The 25,030-nt window shown below is 43.0% G+C and overlaps 1 protein-coding gene and 1 non-coding gene across 3 annotated transcripts in view; both read right to left on the reverse strand.

Moving 5' to 3' along the window:
• The window catches only part of RAB27A (RAB27A, member RAS oncogene family), a 74,185-nt gene that overhangs the window by 45,987 nt on the left and 3,168 nt on the right, over nt 1-25,030 (reverse strand). Inside the window, exon 1 of one of the 2 annotated variants that reach the window (XM_027123072.1) lies at nt 12,333-12,446. The exons of the other annotated variant lie outside the window; for it this stretch is intronic. The gene's annotated coding sequence lies outside the window, so the exon portion shown is untranslated. Of the gene's footprint in view, nt 1-12,332; nt 12,447-25,030 lie in introns of those variants that run through there. 2 annotated transcript variants of the gene reach the window in all.
• Nucleotides 3,432-3,538, reverse strand: LOC113629393 (U6 spliceosomal RNA). Its single transcript, XR_003436523.1, has one exon. It is a non-coding gene; the product is annotated as a U6 spliceosomal RNA (small nuclear RNA).

A 25,030-nucleotide genomic window follows, 5' to 3' on the forward strand; every position in this document is an offset into this window, starting at 1 on the left:
CAAATCCACAAATAACTATAAAACTGGCTATAAATTCAAAGGAATGCTTACGAGGCAATGTGGCAAGCTGAAGAAGGCTGAACAACAAACCTGTCGGTGTGCTGGGTACTCGTTTCAGCTCTGCTACCATCTGTGTGTGATCCAGCATGGGTCACCATCCCTTCTCCAGGCCTTGTTTCCTCAAATATGAAATAAGAGGGCTGAACTCAATGGTCTCTCTCTCTACACAAACATTCTACATTTGAAGAGTTTAGCCACGAGACGTTTAAATGGGTTCATGGTGGCAGCTGTCCCTCGTGTCACCTCTCACTCCTTAAAGACGAGAGCCTAGACATGAGCATGAGATGGAAAAGATCCAAGAGACATCCGCATTGATTTTGTGGATTCTTGATGGTAAATAAAATGGTTATAGTATAAAAAAAAATAATAATAATAAAATGCAGTGCCTCACTGGGTAGAGGAGGAAGCAGCAAAGAGAAAGTACTACCAAGAATGAAACTGGGTGACCAAGACAGCAAAATGGGGCTGCTGACAGAAACAGGATATTTGAAGTTTGGGAAGAGAGAGAGCTGAAGTGGGCAGAAGTTTCTTGTGGGTGGCCACCAGATTTTTGGAGGGAAAAGATGATGAGATTGGATTGGGACAGACTGAGAGTTAGGGGTCAACAAAGCCACATGACAGAGAAGTGCTTGAAAACCATCCCCTTTCACTATGGTCCCACATTTATCTCTGTCCTTGGGACAGAGGCAGAAGGGCCAACAGTGAAAGGTCCAAAAAGAAGGCCATGACTGTACAAACCACAGAAGAGGGAACACACAAGACCAAGGATCACAGCAGGGTGTTCTCACTCAAACTAAATTACATGGGACATGATGGGAAGTCCCTGCTGTTGTGATGAAACTTCATGTGCAGACATCATGCCTCTAGTATCTGACAGTAAGTAAAAGGGAAATGTCAAGGAGGACAGCTGGATATCTCCTTGCCTCTAGACTGTTCTCTCCTTTGGGGAGCCTTTATTAGGGCACCAATTCAGATTCAAAACATCACCCTATATCCCACCCATCTGACTACATGTTAATAAAAATACATAATGGCCAGGGGTATATCATTTTCCTTCAGCCTCATTCTCTGCCTCTCTCACTCGGCTTGATGTAATTACCACTTTTACCGCTGATATTAAGAAATGACAAGCCCAAACCCTTTTCTAATTACTTAATGGCTGTGGGTTTTCAGAAGAGAATTAGCTAACTAGACCATGTCCCCCATGTTTTTGTTCTCATTTAAAATAAAACAACACTTCTATAAATATGCATGTGCACCGTCTCCTGATGCATGCCAGCAAGAGCTTCTCCAGGAAATTGTTTGGCAACCTTTTTCATGCTATTTGTTTGACGAACTGGGTCAAATGCTCATAATCGAAGGCCACAGATCTGGGCATTCCAGCAATGCCAGGCCCTGCCCAACAACCCTGAGAGAAGAAGCGTTTACTGTCTCAACACATCTGAACCAATTCAGAACATACCAGGGGAGAAGGGTAGATACCAAAGAGTGACATTCCTGGGGCATAGGTATGTGCGCGTTCAATAATATTCAGTACAAGACAATGCCAAATTGTTGTCCAGCATAATTGTTGTACTCTCCCAACTTCACATCTTCACCAACATTTTATTGTCAGACTTCTCAAAATGGTAACACACTGTAATCTAAATTAGCATTTCTTTTATTGCTAATGTGGTTGAGCCATTCAATTCCTTTTTTTTTTTTTTTAATTTGTTGGCCATTTGATTTCTTCTTGTGGAAGAGCATAGTCATGTCCTTTCCCTTTTTCTTCTATTGGGTTGTCTTTTTCTTATGGACTTTTTCTTAAAGACATTCTTATGTCTTTTTCTTATGTCTTTTTCTTCTATTGGGTTGTCTTTTTCTTTTCTTCTATTGGGTTGTCTTTTCCTGTCTTATGAAGAAGTTCTTCATATATTCTGGCGACTGGTCCTTTGTCAGTTACAGAGGTTGCAAATATCTTCTTCCTGTTTGTGGTTTGTCTTTTCACTTTTTTTTTCTTAATTGAAGTATAGTTGGATTTGCAATCTTGTGTTAATTTCTGCTGTACAGCAAAGTGACTCAGTTTATGTAGAGAGAGAGAGAGAGAGAGAGCGCGAAAGAGTCTTTTTTATATTCTTTTCCATTATGGTTTATCTCAGGATATTGAATATAGTTCCCTGTGCTACACAGTAGGACCTAGCTGTTTGTCTTTTCACTTTTTTAATGGCTCAATCTTCCAGTAGTCATATCTATCAAACTTTTATAGATAGTTCTTTTCATATCATGAAAGAAATCCTTCTTTACCTAAAGTAATAAAGATATTCTTCTACATTATTTTCTAAAAGATTTTGCCTTTCACATTAAGTCTTCAATCCAGTGGGAATTTTTAAGGTGTATGTAGGAATCCAATTTCATTAGTTTCCCCAGAAGGACACCTAATTATCATAGTACCATTTACTGAGAAAAATTATGCTTTCCCTAGTGAGTCACCATATCTGATTAGATCTGTTTCATGGCTCTCTCTTCTGTTCCTTTGGTCATTTTCATTATCCCTGGGCCAATGTCATATGGTCTTAACTACTACTATGGCTTTATAATACAGCTTTATATTTATTGTTTATATCTGGAAGGACCAGGCCCCTCTACCTCACTGTGGACATCCTTGACCTTTCACACTTCCATCTAAGTTCCTCAAAAACCATAAGGAAATTTTGATTTGGAGTACATTAAATCTATAGATCAAATTGAGAAGACTGACATATTCAGGATATTGAATCTATCCATGTAATGTATAATCTCTACCTTTATTTATGTCTTGTTTAACGCCTTTTAAAATGTTGTCAAAGTAAATTCTCTTCATAAAGACCTTGTACATTTTTAGATTTACTGGTACTTTATATTTTTGTGACTATTATAAGTGACATCTTTTAAATATATATAATATATATGTAGTATATATATATATATACACACACACACATATATATATATATACACATTCTATATATTTCTTTTCTAATCTTTATATCTTTTATTTATATTCCTTGTCTTACTGTACCAGTTAGGACCTCCAGAAGTACTGAATAAAAATCTTGTCTTGATTCTAACGTTTCACTGTGATGAATAACATTTGCTATAGGTTTTTGGTACACACTCTTATCAGGTTAAGGAAGTGCACCATCTATTACTAGTTTTCTAAGAATGAGTATTATGAATGCATATCAATTTTATCAAATTTCGTCCCTAAATCTATTGGGAAAATTATGTGGGTTTTTTTCTCCTTCCATCTGTTAATTTACAAGCTTTTATAATTATTCTGCCTTTTTTTTTTTTACATCTTTATTGGAGTATAATTGCTTTACAATGGTGTGCTAGTTTCTGCTTTATAACAAAAAAATATGGAACACTTCACGAATTTGCGTGTCATCCTTGCACCGGGGCCATGCTAATCTTCTCTGTATCGTTCCAATTTTACTATATGTGCTGCCGAAGCGAGCACTATTCTGCCTTTGATCTTTATTTTTCCTTTCTTCTAGTTTTTTCTCTAACTTTCCTGACTTCTCCTCTTTACCTATACTCTCTACCCAAGACTTCTCTTTCAAAGTCACTGTTTCTTCCATGTCCATCCCTGAGGAGAGGAGGCTATAGTTCTCAGAATCATTAATAAATATTTGAATGAATAAAAAAATGAAATACCTAATAAGTATCACATAATTGAGAGGATTTACTCAAAACCAATCTTCAAATGTAACACATCACATGTACATAGGTTGCTCTAGCTTGGAGCCAAAAGAAAAACATCACTCAAGATGCAGTCAGTTAGAGACAGAAGTAATTATCACAGGAAGTTTTCAACTGAAATAGTCTTTTACTCCCTAGAGAAATATCAGAAAATCATTAGTTGTCTTTTGAATTTCTTTTCAGTACTATGTTGGACTTTAAGTACTGGGGTTCAAGCGCTCCCCCCATTATAAAACCTAGCAATGAGGGTGACAGATTTCAAAAATGGTAAGCATCTTAAGAGAGATAAAAAGTGACGCTTATATATATTTTGCAATTCAACACTACCAGCCAAAGGGGCCAGCCCATGCCTCAAAACCTTGGTTCCGAACCTAAACCAGACCAGCCACAATGATCATCTAATTTGTACAATCTGAGGATAGAGGGGAAAATATAGTTATTTCCTTTTGCTTAAAACAGGATGAACAAATCTGATTTGTGGAATGCTGCATCAAGGGAGGTTATACCTCTAGAAAAGACTGGACAGGTTCTGTTTTAATGAGGGGTTATTATCTGTTTGTTTTGTTCATTCATTTAATAGTTGAGTGCCCACCACAGGCAAACACTGTGCAAGGTGATAGAAATGCAAATAAGACAGATACAGCACCTGCCCCCCCGCCCCCCGCCAAATTTACCATCTAACGGAGAACACTGACCACGGAAGCAGGACTCCAAGTGTGGTTAGTACCTATGGCTGGCATAATGGAAGGAGCACATGAGATTAACACCTAACCTAGATACAGGTGAGGTAGGTTCTGAGAGGAAGTGTACAAAGGGTTTGGTGTCTGGAGATGGAGAAGTTCTCTAAGTAATTTGCCCTAAATAGGACATTAAAGCTGGGATTCCCTGGGGGGAAAGCATTCTACAGCCCAACAGTGTAGAACAGGAGAGAACAGAAAAGCTGAAAGATCCAAAGACCCTCATGCATACTCTCCCCTCATCCCACCCCACCGCCCATACACACACACAACTGTGTGACTCACCCTGAAGGCTACGGTTTAAAAAAAAAAGTCAATGTATTCCCCAGATACTTGGAGAAAAGACTGTGACAGTGAGTAGGAAACAGGTTCCTCATCTTTCTTGCCTTACTATACCTCTCTTGTTATGCACTAGATCCTACCCAATCTGCCATCTCCCTCTACTAGTCAAAAAATGTGCTTTTCATATAGATGGCTAAAAAGCACATAAAAAGATGCTCAACATCACTAATTATCAGAGAAATGCAAATCAAAACTACAATGAGGTTATCACCTCACACCAGTCAGAATGGCCATCATCAAAAAGTCTACAAACAATAAATGCTGGAGAGGGTGTGGAGAAAAAGGAACCCTCCTACACTGTTGGTGGGAATGTCAACTGGTACAACCACTACAGAGAACAGCATGGAGGTTCCTTAAAAAACTAAAAGTAGGGGCTTCCCTGGTGGCGCAGTGGTTGAGAGTCCACCTGCGGATGCAGAGGACATGGGTTTGTGCCCCGGTCTGGGAAGATCCCACATGCCGCGGAGCGGCTGGGCCTGTGAGCCATGGCCGCTGAGCCTGCGTGCCCGGAGCCTGTGCTCTGCAACGGGAGAGGCCACAACAGTGAGAGGCCCGCGTACTGCAAAAACAAACAAACAAAAAACTAAAAATAGAACTACCATATGATACAATAATCCCACTCCTGGGCATACATCCAGAGAAAACCATAATTCGAAAAGATATATGCATCCCAATGTTCATAGAAGCACTATTTACAATAGCCAGGATGTGGAAGCAACCTAAATATCCATCGACAGAGGAATGGATAAACAAGATGTGGTACATATATACAATGGAATATTACTCAGCCATTAAAAAAGAACAAAATAATGCCATTTGCAGCAACACGGATGGACCTAGAGATTATCATACTAAGAGGAGTAATTCAAAGACAAATATATGATAACACTCATATGTGGAATCTAATTTTTAAAAATGATGTAAATGAACTTATTTACAAAACAGAAACAGACTTAGAGATATCGAAAACAAACTTATGGTTAACAAAGCGGAAAGGTGGGGAATAAATCAGGAGCTTGGGATTAACATACACACACTACTATATATGAGATAGACAACCAACAAGGACCTACTGTATAGCACAGAGAACTCTACTCAGTATTCTATGAAAACCTATATGAGAAAATAATCTGAAAAAGAATGAATATGTGTATAACTGAATCACTTTGCTGTACACCTGAAACTAATACAACATTGTAAATCAACTATAATCCAATAAAAATTTTTTTAAATGTGATCTTATCACTTTTTAAAAGGTGACATCTTGGGGCTTCCCTGGTGGCGCAGTGCTTGGGAGTCTGCCTGCCGATGCTGGGGACACGGGTTTGTGCCCCAGTCCGGGAAGATCCCACATGCCGCGGAGCGGCTGGGCCCGTGAGCCATGGCCGCTAAGCCTGCGCGTCCGGAGCCTGCACGTCCGGAGCCTGTGCTCCGCAACAGGAGAGGCCACAACAGTGAGAGAACCACGTACCGCAAAAAATTAAAAAATTAAAAAAAAAAAAAAAAGGTGACATCTTGGACTTTCCTGGTGGTGCAGTGGATAAGAATCCACCTGCCAATGCAGGGGACACGGGTTCAAGCACTGGTCCGGGAAGATCCCACATGCTGCAAAGCAACTAAGCCCATGCACCACAACTACTGAGCCCACGTGCCACAACTACTGAAGCCTGCGCACCTAGAGCCCATGCTCCGCAACAAGAGAAGCCACCGCAATGAGAAGCCCATGCACCGCAACGAAGAGTAACCCCTGTTCACTGCAACTAGAGAAAACCCACGCAGCAACAAAGACCCAGCACAGCCAAAATAAATTTAAAAAATAAAAAAATTTTAAAAAAGGTGACATCTTCATTTTAAAATTAAAGAAGTTGAAGGTACATTTCTAAACTCTGGCTAATTATTTAGGATGCACTTTTGAAAAAACTGCCAAGTTTTTTTTTTGTTTTTCAATTGGCCTATACAATTATACTAAAGTCTGTATTTAACTCCATGAAATACACCTATTTTACCAGGGATGTTAGATGAAAAAGGGCAGTTAAATAGAAATCAGCAAGTAGCTCTCAAACAAACTTCTAGAGTCTTTCATCCTAAGAAAAGTAAATTAAACATCACAAGACTATACAGAATTGTAATTCGCACCTGACTCCAAGGAGCCCCAGGGCCATTGCCAGCAGTAAGTTTTCTAACACCATAAAAACAAAAACAAAACAAAACAAAGAACAGTCTATCTTCATTCTGTGATTTCTATAAACACTTAATCACTTTTACTTTTTAAACACTTTTCAGAACTATAAAAACTAGACTAGATGGCAATCTATTTTTTTTAACACACTTTTAAGTGGCTTTAAAGGAAAAATTGGGGGGACTTCCCTGGTGGCAGAGTGGTTAAGAATCCGCCTGCCATAGCAGGGGACACAGGTCGATCCCTGGTCCGGGAAGATCCCACATGCTGTGGAGCAACTAAGCCTGTGCACCACAACTACTGAGCTTGCGCTCTAGAGCCCGCAAGCCATAACTACTGAGCCCACGTGCCACAACTACTGAAGCCCTTGCGCCTGGACCCCATGCTCCACAACAAGAGAAGCCACCGCAACAAGAAGCCCGTGCACCGCAACAAAGAGTAGCCCCCGCTTGCCGCAACTAGAGAAAGCCAGCGGGCAGCAACGAAGACCCGACGCAGCGGAAAATAAATAAGTAAATTTATATAAATAAATAAATAAAGGAAAACTTGGCTCAAGAAATTTATATAAATAAATAAATAAAGGAAAACTTGGCTCAAACAAATGCAGGGACTTCCCTGATGGTCCAGTGGTTAAGACTCCGTGCTTCCACTACAGGAAGCACGGGTTTGATCCCTGGTCAGGGAACTAAGATCCCGCATGCCATGAGGCACCGCCAAAAAAACAAAAAAGGCAAATGCAAAATCAGAAAAATTATAAAGGATAGGATGATGTGGAGAATGGCTGTGACAGATACGGAAGTATTTCCCAAGAAATATACATACACCAAATGTCCTTAAATATAACCAGAACTAAATGCAAAATGATATATAAATATCAATCCAAAAGGTGTTAATAATTTTAAATAAAATTTGACAAGTGGACTGTCCTACACCAATGATCCAAAGATATACCAGCAAAGCCTGAAGACACTGAGGAGGGAGAGCCTGGTATGAATGATAGAAATTCAGGTCGTGGCTGATGAGCAGATCAGTTCAAACATCATGCCTGTAATAAGTTAGCACTGAGAACAGGCCCTGCGCTCATCGCTATGTTAAGCACCTAGAACAAGGCTCTAGAAAAGCAATGGTCTAATAGAAGCGCTGTACATGGAAATGAACGATGAAAATGCAGTGGAACAAGAACGTTACAGAAATATGCACACAACGCTGGGCAGCCAGGAGGCCTGGGGCAGAGGGGGCCAGAGGGGCGGGGAGCCCACTATGCCGCCTCACAGAGGGGCACCTGAGCCAAGGACTTACATCAACACACAGAGACGCAAGTGACAAATGTGAATGAACAAAAATTACACAGTTCACATATGATGTGGTAAAGGACTTCACCTCATATGTCAAATAAGCATTATCCTTTAAACATCATGGAAACCATCAACCAAAATGATCACAGATGCCAATCCGAAAGGTGTAACCGAGTTTTGATGGAATTAGGTAAGGGCTGTCTGACATTCGAAGTACAAAACACAGGCCAGGTTTAGAGCCATGAGAAGGGAGCAGGTGCTGGGGTGACTGAATGGGAGGGTGGGAGTCGGGAAAGAGCATTTGCACTTGCAAAGGTCTAAGAGGGAAAAGGCTACAATGCACTTAGGGGACCTCAGCAGATGCATGCCGCTATAGGGCTGCACGGGGAGGCGACAGGAGGTGTCCCAACAGGCTGAAAAGATGGGAGAGAGTTGGGACCTGGGCCTGAAAGGACTCTTATACGGCACTAGGAAGTCTTGTGTTGTCCTCTGGGCAATGGAAAGCCACTACAGGCTTTTACGAAGAGGAGGAACACAAGGTCTGTGTCTTAGAAAGATCTTTCTGGCAGCCACATGGAGACTGGGAATACACAGAGGACCAGGAAGCTATGAGGAGAGACAGTGAGTGACATGTGTTGGTGACAGTGGGATGAAGAAGAAGGGATTAATTCGAGATAGATTTAGGAGGCAGAAAATCAGTATAATTTCTTAACTGACTGGTATAGGAGTTAAAGATAACCAAAACTGAATGAAAGGTATTATCATTAACTAAGAGAGGAAAAGCTGGTTTGAGATGATTATAAGTAACACTCACTGACTACTAAGCCCTTTAAAATATTAACTCATTAGAGCTTCACAACCCTATGAATTCTCTAATTTACAGATGAGAAAAAACTCATGCACAGAAAGGCTAAGTAAGTTCTCCAAGGTCACACAGCCAATAAAAGGCAAAGCCAAGATTTGAACCCAGACACACTCTCAACTACTACGTTATACTGTATGGGACAAAACCAATTAAATGTCCCTCATGTCTCGGGGACATCCAGGGAGTTGTGTTTAATTGGCATGTGGAAAACAGAAACAGGGCTCAAAAGAAAAACAAGGGTTAACACGACGGATTTTAAAGCCATCAACACAGTTGATTTACTGAGAAAATGGGAGAGATAAGATGGCCTTTTAGAGTGAAGAGCCAAAATGTTAAGGCTCAGCCAGAGAGATCCAAGGACACTAGGAAGGAAATTTTTCAAACGACAGTGCATAGGCTGGGTCAGTCACCACCGCACGGAGGTGCCAGCTTAAAGCCGTCTGGACTCTCTCCTTCTTGTGAAAGCAGAGGATCCATTCAATATTTGCTGAGTGATAAATCCAGCACTTACAATAAAGGACCCCTTTACAGACGACATCAGGGAGAAGAGAAGCCCAACAAAATCGATGCTCTCAGCTCTTGGATGATTTGCATCTGTGTCTGAGCAAAGTGGCTCCTGCCTCCAGAGAAGCAGCAGCAATGCGAGCTCACCTCTCACGCAGCGCCCTCATCTCATCACCTCCCTACCCTCCAACCCCCACCGAACCCAGCCTCTGCTCTGCCAAGAGGGCAGGGCCCCGGCCACACCACAGCAACACCGGGAGCGCCGGAGAAAGCAGGAAGGTGTCCTCTTGCAAAGACAGCCCCAGAGAACGATGGCTTCTGCAAAAATCAGCTTTTGTTTTTAATGGGCCTGTTCCATGACTCATCAGCTACCACATATGCTGCAGCCTGGCTCAAGCTATAAATCAACCAGGTTCCTAGGGAGGAAGAAGGGAATGACAGCAAAAGAGAGAAGAGAAACAGAGGGAAGTGGGGAGCATGTCCTCCGTGAGCACTCAGGTACTGAGGGACTGGAAAGGGCAGATGCTGAAACAGCGGCAGAGGCAGCCCTGGGCTCCCAGCCCTGCCAAACAGGCGCAGGTCCTGGTTCCCATGGCGCTATCCTGCTGGCCGGTAAGGTTGCATCAGCATTCTCTTTCTACCACAGTTCCTGTCTTGTGGGCGGCAGCAGCAGCAAGAAAGAAGAAAAAATGTTGTTTGTACTCTAATGGCTGCTGGGTCACTGAACACTGTGCCTGGAAAGAAAAAAGGGAAAGCGGAAAGAGACAGAGAAACTAACCAAGGTGGGAGCAAACTCCTTTGGGATGTATTAACTACAAAATGGACATTCTATGGATGAAATTCTATGGATGAAATGCCCTCATGAATAAACACTCCTCCCCCAAACTTTTTTTTTTTTTGGTACTTAGAAGAATCTCAACAGAGAATGTCGGCTTTTTATCAAGTCTCTTTCTCGTGGGATTTTTTTTTTTTTTTTTTTTGCCACACCACGTAGCATGCAGGATCTAAGTTCCCCAACCAGGGATGGTCCCCTGCAGTGGAAGTGCAGAGCCCTAATCACTGGACCACCAGGGAAGTCCCCCTCTCACCTGATTTCTGATGAGACTTTGGGTTCACTCCTAGGTGAAAGCATGAACTGTGACCAAGAAAACAAAATGATGTACTGGGGTGGAAGTCAGGACACTGCCTTGGCTCTGACACTCGTCAGCCAAATGACTTGAGCACTTTGAAGCCCGAGTTTCTTCATTTGTGAAATGAGGAGGTCAGACTAGATGAACGTTAGGGGTCCTTCTACTCTCCTCACCTATCCTGAGGGTGTTCCGGAGCAAGGGAGCCCTTCCAGGTGCCCTTGTGCCAAGATGCTGATTGTGTCTCCAGGGACACCCAACAGTGAAAGTGGCCCCGACTCAATGGAAGAGATAAGTGAACGCACACTCACGAAGTTAGATCCATACATACGATTAAACCAATGTTAGTGGGCAGAGACAGTGTCTTATTTATCTTCACACACTCAACACCCAACACAGTCTAGGCACTTGGCTTAATAAATACCTATTGCATGCACGTGGAGGCAAAGTGTGATGTAATGAAATCTTTCAGAGTTATCTGTTATGAGTTGAACTGTGTTCTCCCAAAATTCATATGTTAAAGTCCTAACTCGTAGTACTTCATAACATGACCTGATTTGGAAGAGGGTCCTTAGAGAGGGTATCAAATGAAAAAGAGGTCATTAGGGTGGGCCCTAATCCAGTGTGACTGGTGTCCCTATAAGATTTCTGAACAGGGACACACAGAAAAGAAAGATGACAAGAAGAGACAGAGGGAGAAGACAGCCATACACAAGCCAAGGAGAGAGGCCTGGAACAGACCCTTCCTTCAGAGCCCCCAGAAGGAGCCAGCCCTGCCAACACCTTGATCTCAGACTTCTAGGCTCCAGGACTGAGACAAGAAATTTCTGTTATTTAAGCTACACGGTCTGTGACACTTTGTTATGGCAGTCCCAGCAAACTGGTACATATCTAAAAGTAGGGAGAATTGTCTAATAAGATACCCCATCATACTCATCACCCAGATCTTTCATTCCTGCATACTATCACTAAGCACCTCTAAAACAGATGGACCTTTCCTCACAATGCTGTTTCCAAACATCACAAAATGAATAATTTGAAGGCAAATTTAACTGACAGAAGAAATACACCTTATACTAAAACACACGCTTATATAATCCTCCACTAGAGCTACTAACAATATTGAAAACAAAATCCCAATAAGCTTGAACTGTTGTGGACAAAATGCTCAGAGGATGAGCGAGACTCTTAGAGCAATTCAATTCCATAATCGGCTCTCTTACTCAACATATTATCTGAGAATAAAAGCCTCTGTTACTTTGTTAAAGTACAGAAAAGAAAGGAAGAATGCAGTTAGTATTCATACTCACTCTCTGGTAACCGAAAATGCACTTTTCAAACTAAACCCAAGAAATTTAGCAGATGTCTTGAAGTCTTTGTTTAAAAAAAAAATTAACATGTGCAGTGGCATTTTATGTTAAATTGCACGTGTTTTAAGTACTTGAAAATTGGCATGGCAGAACTCTACCTCCCTCCCCACCACCAAAAAGAGCAAAAGCATACCTTGATAAAGTATAAATCGCTGGTTAATTTTCCTAAAACTGTAGAGACTGGCGTTCCCAATACTTCAACAATTAGAGAACTTGGAATCACATGTCCTCTTCTAAAAAGTTACTTTTTGTCTAATACAAAGATGTGAAAGTCAGAATCGCCTACTTGTAAAAGTTTTTCAAAAGAGTCTTTTGAAAAGCAATTTGCTCCATCAACTTTCAAAATCAGGCATCTCTGTAAAACCCCACAATCCAGCTAATTAGTCTCAGCTGTTCGTCATATGGCCTGCAAACCAGTCAAGTGACTTTGCCCCTTTCAAGTTTTTACTAAAACCCAATCTCCTGGTCTCTCAGACAGAAGGTGGCTGTATTAACCGCCTTCTAACGTTAGAAGACTCACACTTCAACTTTTTCTTTTTCCCCCCATCAAAAAATTAGATGTTTCTTGAAAAGACATCTTTAAAGGGATTGCGTTCTCAAGGCCCTGAAGGTTTATATTAATACTGTTTCTTTACAAATACAAGGCCTGATCCAAACAAACACCACGGGAGATCAGTGTTAAGTGGCAGAAGTGACGGGACTTCCCACACCTCTCACTCCGGCCTCCAGACTCACGAGGGAAACTCTACCGTGCGGTCTACCCAGATATCTTGCCGGCATCTTAAATTCAACATGTCCTGCCCTCCACTTACCTCCTGTGCTCTCCTCTCCAGACCCTGCTTCAGACCCTTCTCTCCTCCTGTGTCTTGAGTAACACAGTCCGAACACACACCCAGCCAGACATCTGACTGGCCCTCAGTGGCTCCTCCCACTTCCATTAGCCACCAAGTTCTAGGGCTCTTCCCTCCTCTTGCCTTTATTCCAAGTGTTTATCATTTCTCATTGGATGGCTACAATCAACCACACGTTCGGCTTTCTGGCCCCCAACTGGGCCCCCCCACGGACCCATCCTCCACGCCTCAGCCAAAGTGATCTTTCCAAAAGGTAAGTGGGTGTCCATCACCGTCCTCTGTAAAGCCAGCCAACGGCTCGCCACCACCTCCGCAGTGGCATCCCCACTCCTTAGGCCTCTGCCTTCTTTGTCATCCCTGCCTCCTGACTCCAGCCACCACAACTAGCTGTAATTCTCTAAACCAGTGATTTTCAAAGTGGGACGGCAGTCATCAGCAGCATCTGGGAAACTGTTAAAAATGCACATTCGTGGGTCCACCCCAGGCCTGTGGGATCAGAAATTCTAAGGATGGGGGCGGCCAACAAGCCCTCCAGGTGATTCTGATACAATCCCCAGAGGGCACCTGCTCTAAACCCACCCAGAGACTTAGTCCTTCGGCTCCTTCTTCTGCCGGTAATGCTGCATTAGATGCCCCTTCTCTGTGCTCACTCTTCCTAGAACAGGTTAACCCTGGATGGTAATTATCCAATTTATTTCTTGCTGGTTGGTGAATATCTTTTTTTTTTTTTTTTTCTTGGCCGTGCTGCGCGGCCTGTGGGGTCTTAGTTCCCCAACCAGGGATCAAACCCGTGCTCCCCTGCAGTGGAAGCACAGAGTCTTAACCACTGGGCCGCCAGGGAAGTCCCTGAATATCCTGAAGACAGGAATTGTGTCTTATCTGACTCACCCATCCCACAAATCACTAGCTGAAGACAAGCCTGTCACTGGGATAGATGCTGGGCATAAAACGAATCACTCTATCCTTTGCCTCTAGGGGAAGCCACCCGCTTACTTTGACCACTCAAAGTGTGACTGAAGACTCCACCGATACAATCTACACAATCCCATCACCAACCTGAAATGTAAGCAACTGAAAAAGACTGAACATAACCAGTCTGACATCATCTGGTAAATGACACGGAATTTTCGGTTTATGTGGTTTATAAAGGAAAACTTATATACTCCTCTTTTCTCACAGCAACCTCTAGAATGTGGAGAATAATTTATTAAGGGAATGTACCAAAATGTTTAAATCCCAGATTAAAATTCATTACAGCTAGCTTATTCTAAATTACAGTAGAAGCTGAGTAAAGTTTCATATTAGCACTTCTCAGCCTTCAGGGTTCTTAGGAATCTTAGGATTTTGTTAAAATGCTAATTCTGATTCAATAGGTCTGGGTAGGGCCCAGGATTCTGCATTTCTAAGGAGCACCCAGGTGATACCCAAGTAACAATGATGCTCCTAATCCTAGAACGACACTTTCAGTAGCAAGTAAAACTTCAACAACCCCATTTTTCATAGAACTGTAAGTCTTAGAGCAACACAACCTTTTTTTAGACCACTTTGCATTGAAAGCTTTCTCAAATGTCTCTCAGGCTTCAGGATACAGATGGCACACTAAATACATTTAGTTCCATTCCCTCCCCAAATCTCACTAGTATAACAAGGAAGAGAATTTTATTGCTTATAGACATAAACTTACAAAAACAAAGAGAACGTAAGTGGAAACAACAGGAAGAAAATGTTGGAAGCCAAAAAGTATCGAATAGATGAACAAGAGGTAATCGATTAGCAGACCCAGGAAAGCAGACTCTTTACCTGCCGTTAGAGAAAGCCAACAAGCAACTCATCACAGAATCTCCAGAAAGGCTTAGGCAGTTGGGGCCCCAAACACCTCTGAGGGAGAGGAGAGGGTAAAGTGGGGCTGAAAATGGTGGAAGTCTGTTTACACCCCCAAGCCCCACCCTTGCCAGCCTTGTGACTCCTCCAGCTCTGGCAGTAGTCGAAGGTTTATTCTCTGGAGAGAGTAAAACTCCGAGTACCAGACTCTCAGAGGGTCTCTGAGTCATACCAACTTCAGTGGAGGCAGGGGGAGGCACTGAGAAGTTGCTAAGTATGAAGACACCTCCACCCTCACCTACACACTGGACTTCCAGAAGGCAGGCATACTCCACAGGCAGGTGGGTTCAAATGGTCTTCTCGGGAGAATCTGCCCAACCCAGGAGGGACGCTGAAAGATACAAAGGAGCCCATGACATGTCAATCTAGCTAAAACTCTGTTGTACCTGTTGGGAGAAGGAGGAGATGGAAATGGTACACATGTGTGGTAGGGGTATAGGTGGAAAAACAAGCTAAAATTCTCTTCTTCCATAGTAAAGCATCAACAGATAATGCCTCAAACTGAAAAACCGGCCATAGAAATATAAGTACGTCATTTAGAGACAGGGGATATAACAACCAGCAAGAGTCAATTCATTGCAAGAACTGAAAGCAGTTGACTCTGGCGAGCAGGAAATGAACTGGGGGCGGGGGCTCGGATGGCTTCTCCTAACAGGCCTTGTAGAACTATGCCCTGATAAAATCTTTAAAATTAATTAATACAAAATGAAATGTAATGCCCAAGCTTAAATTATTTTTTCTTGGATGAGTCAGGCCATCACAATAAATGCCTCTGACGTGTGCTACATCCTCAGGATCTAGGGCCTACACGGAAACAGGATGCTGAGGATCTGGGCCCTGGAGACAGGCTGCCTGGCTCTGAATCTCAGCTTTACCACCCACTGGCTGTGTGACCTTCAGCAAGTTACTTAACCTCTCTGTGCCTCAGTTTCCTCATCTGTGGAACCAGGATAATAACAGGATTATTTTGTAAAAATTGAATTATGTAATACCTATAAAGTGCTTAAAACAGTGTTTGGCACATAGTAAATGTTCAAAAGTAGCTATTCTTATTAAGATATGTTTGCCCCTATAATAAAAGCCTCCTGACACTGTATTGATTTTGTCTTTTATTAGTTTACATTTCATTCTCCCTGTCCTCACCTTCTCTGTCAGTTAGCCAGCTGTCCCTCACCACAACAGTCAGTGTGCCTTTCTAGGGTCACCCCTTCCCCCGCCAATGTGCAGCTTCTAATTGACAAGGCACCTGGAAACCAAATAACCAAGATTAGAATTATGTATAAAATGGAGAAAAATGGGCACCACAAAATGTTCTAACGGTCTCTCTGTGGGGCAAATCTGCACGTTTCCATATACGAATCATCTATCTGACAATTCAGAACCCTTTGGGCTTACTTTCTAACTATCAACTGTAGGTCAGTGAGCTGGGTGACACTCAGGGAAACCAACCATCCCAGTTTACCTGGGACTGCGTTTTAGCACCAAAAGTCCTGCATACCTGGAAACCCCGGTCCCAGCACTGGTTAAATTACTTAATCCTTCTGAGCCTGTTTCATCAGCTGTAAAATGAAGGATAATATTTACTTTGAAAGTCTATTGAGGATTAAGTGAGAGAATGTTCATATAATTCCTGACACATAGTAAGCTCTCAATAAATGATAGCTCTAGCTACTGGACTCAGTTACCTATTGTTATTACCAACTCTGATATCAGTGGCAAAATAAATTATCCTTAGAAACTTAACCTGTACCTCGGTTATTTTCTTACTGGAAAAATAATTAACCTTATATACAGTGGATCCCAGGAAGCTGAAATGTTTGCTTTCATGAATTTCCTTCCACCCTTTTCCTACACAATTTGTTTCAGGGACTAAGACTTGTTAAAGAAATGTAATATTTCAACAAAGTTGACTTCTCCATGCATCTTTTCTACTACAGAAGCCCTGGGGTACTTATGTTAGTACTTATGTTAGTAGTTGCTTCTAAACTTCTGGACAGAAATCAGCATTCCAACTCGCAAAGAAGGACATCAGACATGATGAAATTCTTTTTTAATTTGCATCTCACTTTTTTCCTTCATAATGGCACCAAATCATTGTCTCCTAATGGATTAACAATTCATTCACTAAATATGTCCATTCTATGCCTGAAAAATAAGGGATCTTATCGACAAGCAGATGAAATGCCATTCTGACCTCAAAAGCCAAAGGAAATTGCTCACATCAGGGCAGTCCACCAACACAAGGGCGAAGTTGCTATAAGAAAAGTTGCACGATTTGGGGTAGATAACTGAAAGGATCACAAGTTACTCAAAGCCAAGACATGGCCTGGGCACTCTAAGAGGCAGCAGAGAGCATGAACAACCAGGCATGTAAGAGACTTCTCTGTCCAGGCTCCCAAGCTCCCACCTCCCATGCTCATACTTCTTCCGCCAGTGCCCCCACCCAGTGCCCAAGGCCTGTGAGCAAAACACTGGTGAACCACAGAACCTCCAAGGAGCCTTGAGAGACATCTGGTCCAACTACTGAAGCAAGAGTGACTGGATCCAGGAGAGAACTTCTCCAAGTATGGTCTGATGCCCACTGGCAGCAGAATCACCTGAAGCACCTGAAGAAAATCCACCCAGGCCCCTGAATGAGGATCTCTGAGAGGATGGCTAGGGAATGTGCATTTATAACAAGATTCCCAGAGGACTCCTGATTGTGCATAAGGAGGTCTGAGTGGAGACCACAGACAGCAAAGCGCACAACCATCTCTGGGCAAATAACCCAGGGGAAAGACCACGTTTAACCTCCACCAACCTCAAGACTCCAAATCTGTAAAACAGGGATAATAATACCTACCTAGCAGGATGGTTGTGAGAATTAAATGAGACAACAGGTAATAGCTTCCAGCACAGAGCCTCACATGCAGCAGGTGTTCAACAAGTATTAACCCATCCCCCCCTTTCTTGTGTAGCAGTCTAATGAAGATTTATAACAAAAGTCCCTATTTTGAACAACCTTCACCAAGGAAAGCAGATGGCTGGCGTAAGTCCTGCATGTTAATGCGTCACCAACTGAAAGGCCGAGGCCAGCTTCTTTAACCAATGGTTGGGTTGTAAAAAGTGCCTGTGATGGTGGTTCTCAAGCTTCAGTGGGCATCAGAATTATCAGGATGGCTTGAAAATACAGACTGCTGGGCCATCTCCAGAGTTCCAGAATCAGTAGTTCTGGGCTGGGGCTGAGAATCTGCATTTCTAACAAGTTCCCAGATGGTGCCGGTGTTGCTGGTCCCAGAACCACACTTTGATCATCGCTCCACTACAATCAGATTGTTCTGACAGTTTGTAATCAAAAAGGAAAACGATGCTACATGCATTTCCTGGTTGACACCAGACTGGTTAGTTACATGTCAATAAAGAAAAAAGTAATGAACCCACAACTTCCAAGGCTGTGCCACCTCTGTCCCTGAGACTCTTTCTCACTACATTTTTCGAAAGGCGCAGAGAAAGCTGGGAGATTTGAGTGCCATCTCCCAGCTCCCCAGGTGGGTGCCCCTGAGTGAGACAGGGGATCTCTTTGAACCTCTCAGTGTATTCACCTGGGAACAGAAGTGGGCTCAGTCACTGGTTCCCAAACCTGGCTGTGCACCATCCATCACTACAGCAGCATTTTACATAAAACATGGATTCCCCAGCCTTAATGCCAAGAATAGCAAATTAAAATCTCCAAAGGAGAGACTGAAAAACGTGTGGTTTTGCATGTGTATGTTTTTTTAGGTTTTTTTTTTTTTTTTTAATATTTATTTGGCTGCACCGGGTCTTAGTTGTGGCACACGGGAATCTTTGTTGCCGCGTGCATGATCTTTAGTTGCGGCATGTGGGATCTAGTTCCCTGACCAGGGATCAAACCCAGGTCCCCTGCGTTGGGAGCGCAGAGTCTTAGCCACTGGACCGCCAAGAAAGTCCCTGCGTGAGTATGTTTTAAATAAAAGTTCCCTGTGTGATTTTCATGGGCAGCCAGTTTTGAGGAACCATTCCCATGGTGATCTTACAGGCCCCATCCAGCACTAAAGCTCTTGGACCTGTTTGATTTCTAAGTCCCTGTGTCTGAGTCTGTGCTTACCAAGTACCCTTGTCCTTTTATACTTGCTTCCCACAGAGTTTTTACCAGAGGAAGTGAGTACATTCATCTTCAAAGAAAGGAATCTAGTCTGCTTAACAGTTGCACTTTTCTCATGTATCAAACTGGCATTCCAGTTTTAGTTCAAAAAATAAAGTCCAGGACTTCCCTGGTGGAGCAGTCGTTGAGTCCTCCTGCCAATGCGGGGACACGGGTTCGAGCCCTGGTCCAGGAAGATCCCACATGCTGCGGAGCAACTAAGCCCATGCACCACAACTACTGAGCCTGCGCTCTAGAGCCCATGTGCCACAACTACTGAAGCCTGCGCGCCTAGAGCCCGTACTCTGCAGCAAGAGAAGCCACCACAATGAGAAGCCCACGCACTGCAAGGAAGAGTAGTCCCCACTCGCCACAACTAGAGAAAGCCCGCACACAGCAACGAAGACCCAACGCAGTCAACAATTAATTAATTAATTAATTTTAAAAAAAGAAACAAGTTTAAAAAATAAATAAAGCTCAATGTAGGAAAAAATAGGAATTACATAGGACAATCTGTCAGGCAACCTTCTCTAACACCAACTCCCTAGTTACTCTATCATTCATTTATTACCTTAGCATCTACCATGTGCCAGGCATTATTCTAGGTGCTAAGCATAGAGTTCACAAAACAGAAAAAGTCCCTGCTCTCATAGACAGAACAATTCAGTAGGAAGACACAGACAGTAATAAGTGAAGATAGAGATAAAATAATTTCAAAGAGTACTAAGTCCTGTGAAGACAATAGTGTAACAATAGGGTAGAGACTGACTAGAGACTACTTTCAACAGAGTGATCAGGGATTACTCTGCTGCAAGGGACCAGCCAGGTGAGGATCTAGAGAAAAGAATTATAGGCAAGTATAAAGGCTCTGACGAAGGAAAGAACTTGGCATTTTTAAGGAACAGAAAGGAAGTAGATAAGGCTGAAAGATGGAGGCACAGGGGTGAACTGAGGTCAAGGAGGTCAACAGGGCTCAGATCACGGAGACTTCCAGACCAGTTAGAACATTTGGATTTTACACCAACTGCAATGGGAAGTGACTGAGGAATTTTTTTTTTTTTTGTGGTACGCGGGCCTCTCACTGTTGTGGTCTCTCCCGTTGCGGAGCACGGGCTCCGGACGCACAGGCTCAGCGGCCATGGCTCACGGGCTCCGCGGCACGTGGGATCTTCCTGGACCGGGCCACGAACCCGTGTTCCCTGCATCGGCAGGCGGACTCTCAACCACTGCGCCACCAGGGAAGCCCCGACTGAGGAATTTTAAACAGAAGAAGGATATGATCTGATTTACATTTTTTAAAGATGACTGGCTTTGTGTGAGGAATGGGTTATGGGTGGCACAGAACGGGACCAGAAAAGCAGCAGGGACTTCCCTGGTGGTCCAGTGGTTAAGACTCCACGCTTCCACAGCAGGGGGTGCAGGTTTGACCCCAGGCCGGAGAACTAAGATCCTACATGCGGCGTGGTGTGGCCAAAAAAAAAAAAAAAAGAAGAAGAAGAAAAGCAATAGTACAGACAAAAAAATGATGGTGGCCTTTAACTGGCAGCTGGCACACAGCCATAACAGACAGATATTTCTGGACTGCTTTAACATAGGGGAAAATCATTAATATACTTGCTTCAATTCCTGTGATATTTCAGAAGAGTTCAAGGAAGAGACACTGCTGGTTACAATTAAGAAACATTTGCACAGGGGCATAGAAAGAACCAGCAGACTTGTCTTCTAGAACCGTCTCTGCCATCAATTTGTCATGTGACCTTGGGGACCGCTCTGAACCTCTGAGGTGGAGGGGAGGCTGGGCCCCCTTGTTTCTAAGGTGCCTACCAGCCCTTAAATTACACGATGCCGTAAGTGTCACAAGTGAGGTTGTTGCCACCTTATCTGGGTGGCAAAATGGGCTGCTGACTCAGGGTTGGGGTTTTTGCTGTTGACTTTTAATCTCTCAGAGAGGCTCTAGCTAAGCAGGAAATGGGGTGTTAATGAAGAAACTGGCCAGTCCTACTATTTCCTTGGGAAACTCTGAGGTCTGTGGCACCTCTGGCACAAGGGTACGGTGGCCAGCTGGGAATCTGTGGAGCAGACACTCCCAGGAAGCTGAGAGCTCGTCAGGCCGAGGGGCTGAGGGCCCCATCTCTGAGGAATTCAGGAACCAAGCCTTCAGTCACAGCACTCCCTGCGGCCCTTCTGGCAGCCTTCCACCTGCGCTGAGTCACACGGCAGCCAGGCCCTGCCACCCGGCTCTCACTTCCTACTGGCAGGCTCTCCCCACACCATCCACTCCCCTCAAATGGTCCACCTGGCACCTTGGTGAGGACCTCACTCCATGATCCCTGAGGGCAGGGTTCTCAGTCCCAACTGCCCACCAGCATCCCTGGTGGGGATTAAAAACTATGTACACATATAGATGCCTGGGTCCTACTTCACATTTAATGACTTAGAATTGGGGTGAGGGAGAGGTTAGAAAGGCAAGAGTGGTGGAGTTAGGCTTAGTTACTTTACATGATGGAGAGAATGTGGAACTCAGGAAAAACTGCACACCAGAGAGGTTCAACGATGTGTCTAACGCAGGGTTTCTCAGCCTTGGCCCTACTGACATGGTGGGCAGGACTGACCCTTTGCCATGAGGGGCTGTCCTGTGCATTGTGGGATGTTTAGAGGCGCCCCTGGTCTCTAAATGCCAGCAATAGCTCCCCAGGTGTGACAACCAGACGTGTCTCTAGACATTGCCCAGTGCCCTCTGCGGGAGGAGCGAGTCGGAACCAGCCCAATTGAGAACGCTGGTGTAATATCACTTAGTTAATTATTGGCAGTGTTAGAAGCTAAAAACCAATCCACTAATTCCTGCCTGTGTTGGTTCCTCCACATTCCAGCAGGAGCTGTGGAACACAGGGATGAGTCACTCCCTGAAGAAGTACCACAACCCACTTCACGGCCCTCTGTGCCTAAGCAGAGTGGGGGCAATGGAGAACTGACCTTGTCTCTGATGAAGGAAGCCCAGCCTGGAACAGCCAGCAGCTTGTTTGGCCACATGTGGTCTCCAGTATCTGACTAGAAGGACGATACCTTATCTTTTCAAGGGCTGCTAGACCTTTTTACTCATGCCTGGGGTTGCTCCCTTGCAGTGGTGAGATTCATTATGAAAATGATTCACACACTGCAGGAAACAAAGAAATCCCGACCACAACCATGGATTATATTTTAAAATTCTCAGGTGTATGTCTCATTCCTTCCTTCCCGTATTAGGGCTAGTACAGCAAGAATTTAAACAATACCTTACCATAAGTTTTATTAGCTGACTGAGACCCTGTCTTTGTTGCCAATGATACACATATACAGGAGATAAGTAACCAGCCATACTCAGCTAAGACTTGACCAGCTGCCCATGAGGTGGGATCAGAGCAAGATAGATGAGCAGCAGTTAGTTAAGAACGAACAGATTTTTCAGTCTCTTGGCAACCGATTTTATTGTTATGCTTTGACCTGGCAGCTGGTAAGGTTTTATATGAATTAATCAACAAAGCTATGAAAAAACAGGATTAGTGGCTCTGAAACATGGTATTCTCATGAGAGTCAGAGGAAGCATATTCGTTTTCAAGACTGCTTTCTCAAATAAGTACAAATAACTTTTAAACAGTAAGAAAATAACCCAGTGTTTTAAAAGGACACATCTCTAAATAGGAAGTCACATATACCTATCTACTGCATTGGTCCTTACCATGTAGCTTCCATATTTATTCTACCAAAATACAAAAGGATACGGAGTATCAAAGGAATAGGCCACACAAAGCAAGTGACTTACAGTGAGACAGTACTTGGTGGCTGTGGAATTGTTCTCAGCAAGTCCTCCTAAATCAAAGCATCTTACAATGAACACTCCAAGGAACAAAAATATTAACCAGACCTTAAAAGGAATAAAAACACATGGAAAGACAGGCTTTCTGGCTTTCTGGCATCACCACAGAAATACAACCTGTGGTGGCTCTAAACAGTCCTATGGTTCTCAGAGAAAAGACAAGGGTATCCATGAGGATGGCTTTGCCTGCCACATAACGGATCTAGGGACTGAAAGGACAGCAGGAGAATGGAGCGATCATGGGAGGGTGGCAAAAGAAGTGATTAAAGGTCAGCACGAAAACATAAGCAACTTACACATGATCTCTTAAGGGAAGACATTATGTAGCAGACCAACCACTGGACCCAGAGTTCCGGTTCTGGCTCTGCTACTAACTGTGTGACCTTAGAAAATGACTTAACATCTCTGGATAAAAATTTCCTTAACTACCAAACACTAGAGTAAGATAATCTTCTACTTCCTTCTAGTTCTAATACTCCTTGAGTTTACAAGCCCCCTCCTTCCTGAAGACGGACACATGTGCAATCACCAAAGTGAGCCATAGCTCAGGCGTTCTTTGGACATTATCATGCTCAATGCATTCCCTGGGCATAAACCTAGGTTTACCAAACCAGGGTTACCAGATTAGATTCAAAACACCAGTTGATTTTGCCTTTCATAAAAACAACTAATTTTTTTAGCATAAGTACATCCCAAATATTATATGGGACATACTTATAGTAAAATATTAGTTGTTGGTCATCCAAAATGCAAATTTCTTTTTTTTTTTCCAATTTGCTAAATCTGGCACCCTACCTCTGACCCCACGTTAAAAGTTCAATTTCAAGACTCAAAAGTCTGATTACATATTTGTGGGTGGTGCCAAGTGTGGCCGAGGCACCAAATGGGAGGCCTTCTCATGGGTAACATACACGGAGGCAAAAAACAAAACAAAAACAGGCAAGGAAGAATAACTTTCAACATTTCTTTTGAGTAAGTGAGGCATCAAGTTTTCTTTAACAGTGAGTGAAGTATGAGTGTTAGTAGACCTCAATCATACAAGAAAAACAATGTGGTGTACTGCACAACCAGACAGGAGGCCAAAACCAGCTGGATGCTCACAGCTCCACACCTCTCACCCTCTGGACATAAAGTTAATTACAAGCCCTTTATCTCTTCCTCCAACTCAGTGCTCACGTCTGCTCCCAAGATAATCGGCTTAAGGGAAACCAGACCATAAACTGGAACTTCCTGACCAAGAGGCAGAGGAATAAATATGATCCAAGCAAAACCTGCACACAGTATAAAAAGCGAAGGCAGTGAAAGGGAAAAATTCCTCTCTTCAGAAGGCAATCTTGTTCTAACAATGGCAAGGCCATCTTGCTGCCTAGGGCATCACATTTTTTTTTTTTTTATTATTGTGAGCCAGCTTTATTGAGGCATAATTGACATATAAAATTGTAAGATGTTTAAAGTGTATATCATGGTGATTTGATATACATATACATTGTGAGAGGGATTCTCCCACCCATCCAGTTAATTACGGACTCACACTTTAAACATGTGAGCCCTGTCTGGTTTTTCAGGTGGTATCAAGCCTATCATAATTTATTAGAGAGAAAAAAATATTTATATATATATATTCCATGTACGTAAAAATAATCCTTTTTCATAGTTGGTAGTGAAGATATAAACAGGGCACATTCCAAGATAAGTTTAAATAACGATGGAAGGCTAGTTCAGTTTTCAAAATAACACAGAAGATTGATTACTGTGCTGTCTGGGCCAGTTAATTCAATTCTCACTGAGAGAGGTCCGCAGGAAACCCCTCTCAACTGTTGCCAATATTGCTCTATCAGGAGCAGCAGGATGAGGTGGACTGAGACCAGATACTTATATCTATACACTAAGAAAAATTAAATATATGGACTAGAGGTTTCTAATGAGGAAAACAAATCCAAGTTTATTCATTAACTTATGGGTACATTCAGCAAGAGTTTATTGAACACTTCTTTTTTTGTCTAAGGCCACGTAAACATAATCAGCTGACAGTCTAAAGTCGTCACGTCATTAAAGGCCAAAATGAGTCTCAGAACTGGCAATTTCAGTTAGAAGTCAGAAAAAGA

Source organism: Aethalodelphis obliquidens, unplaced genomic scaffold, assembly GCF_003676395.1.
Source record: "Aethalodelphis obliquidens isolate GAN/ISIS:26980383/991018 unplaced genomic scaffold, ASM367639v1 scaffold26, whole genome shotgun sequence".
Taxonomy (NCBI): Eukaryota; Metazoa; Chordata; class Mammalia; order Artiodactyla; family Delphinidae; genus Aethalodelphis; species Aethalodelphis obliquidens.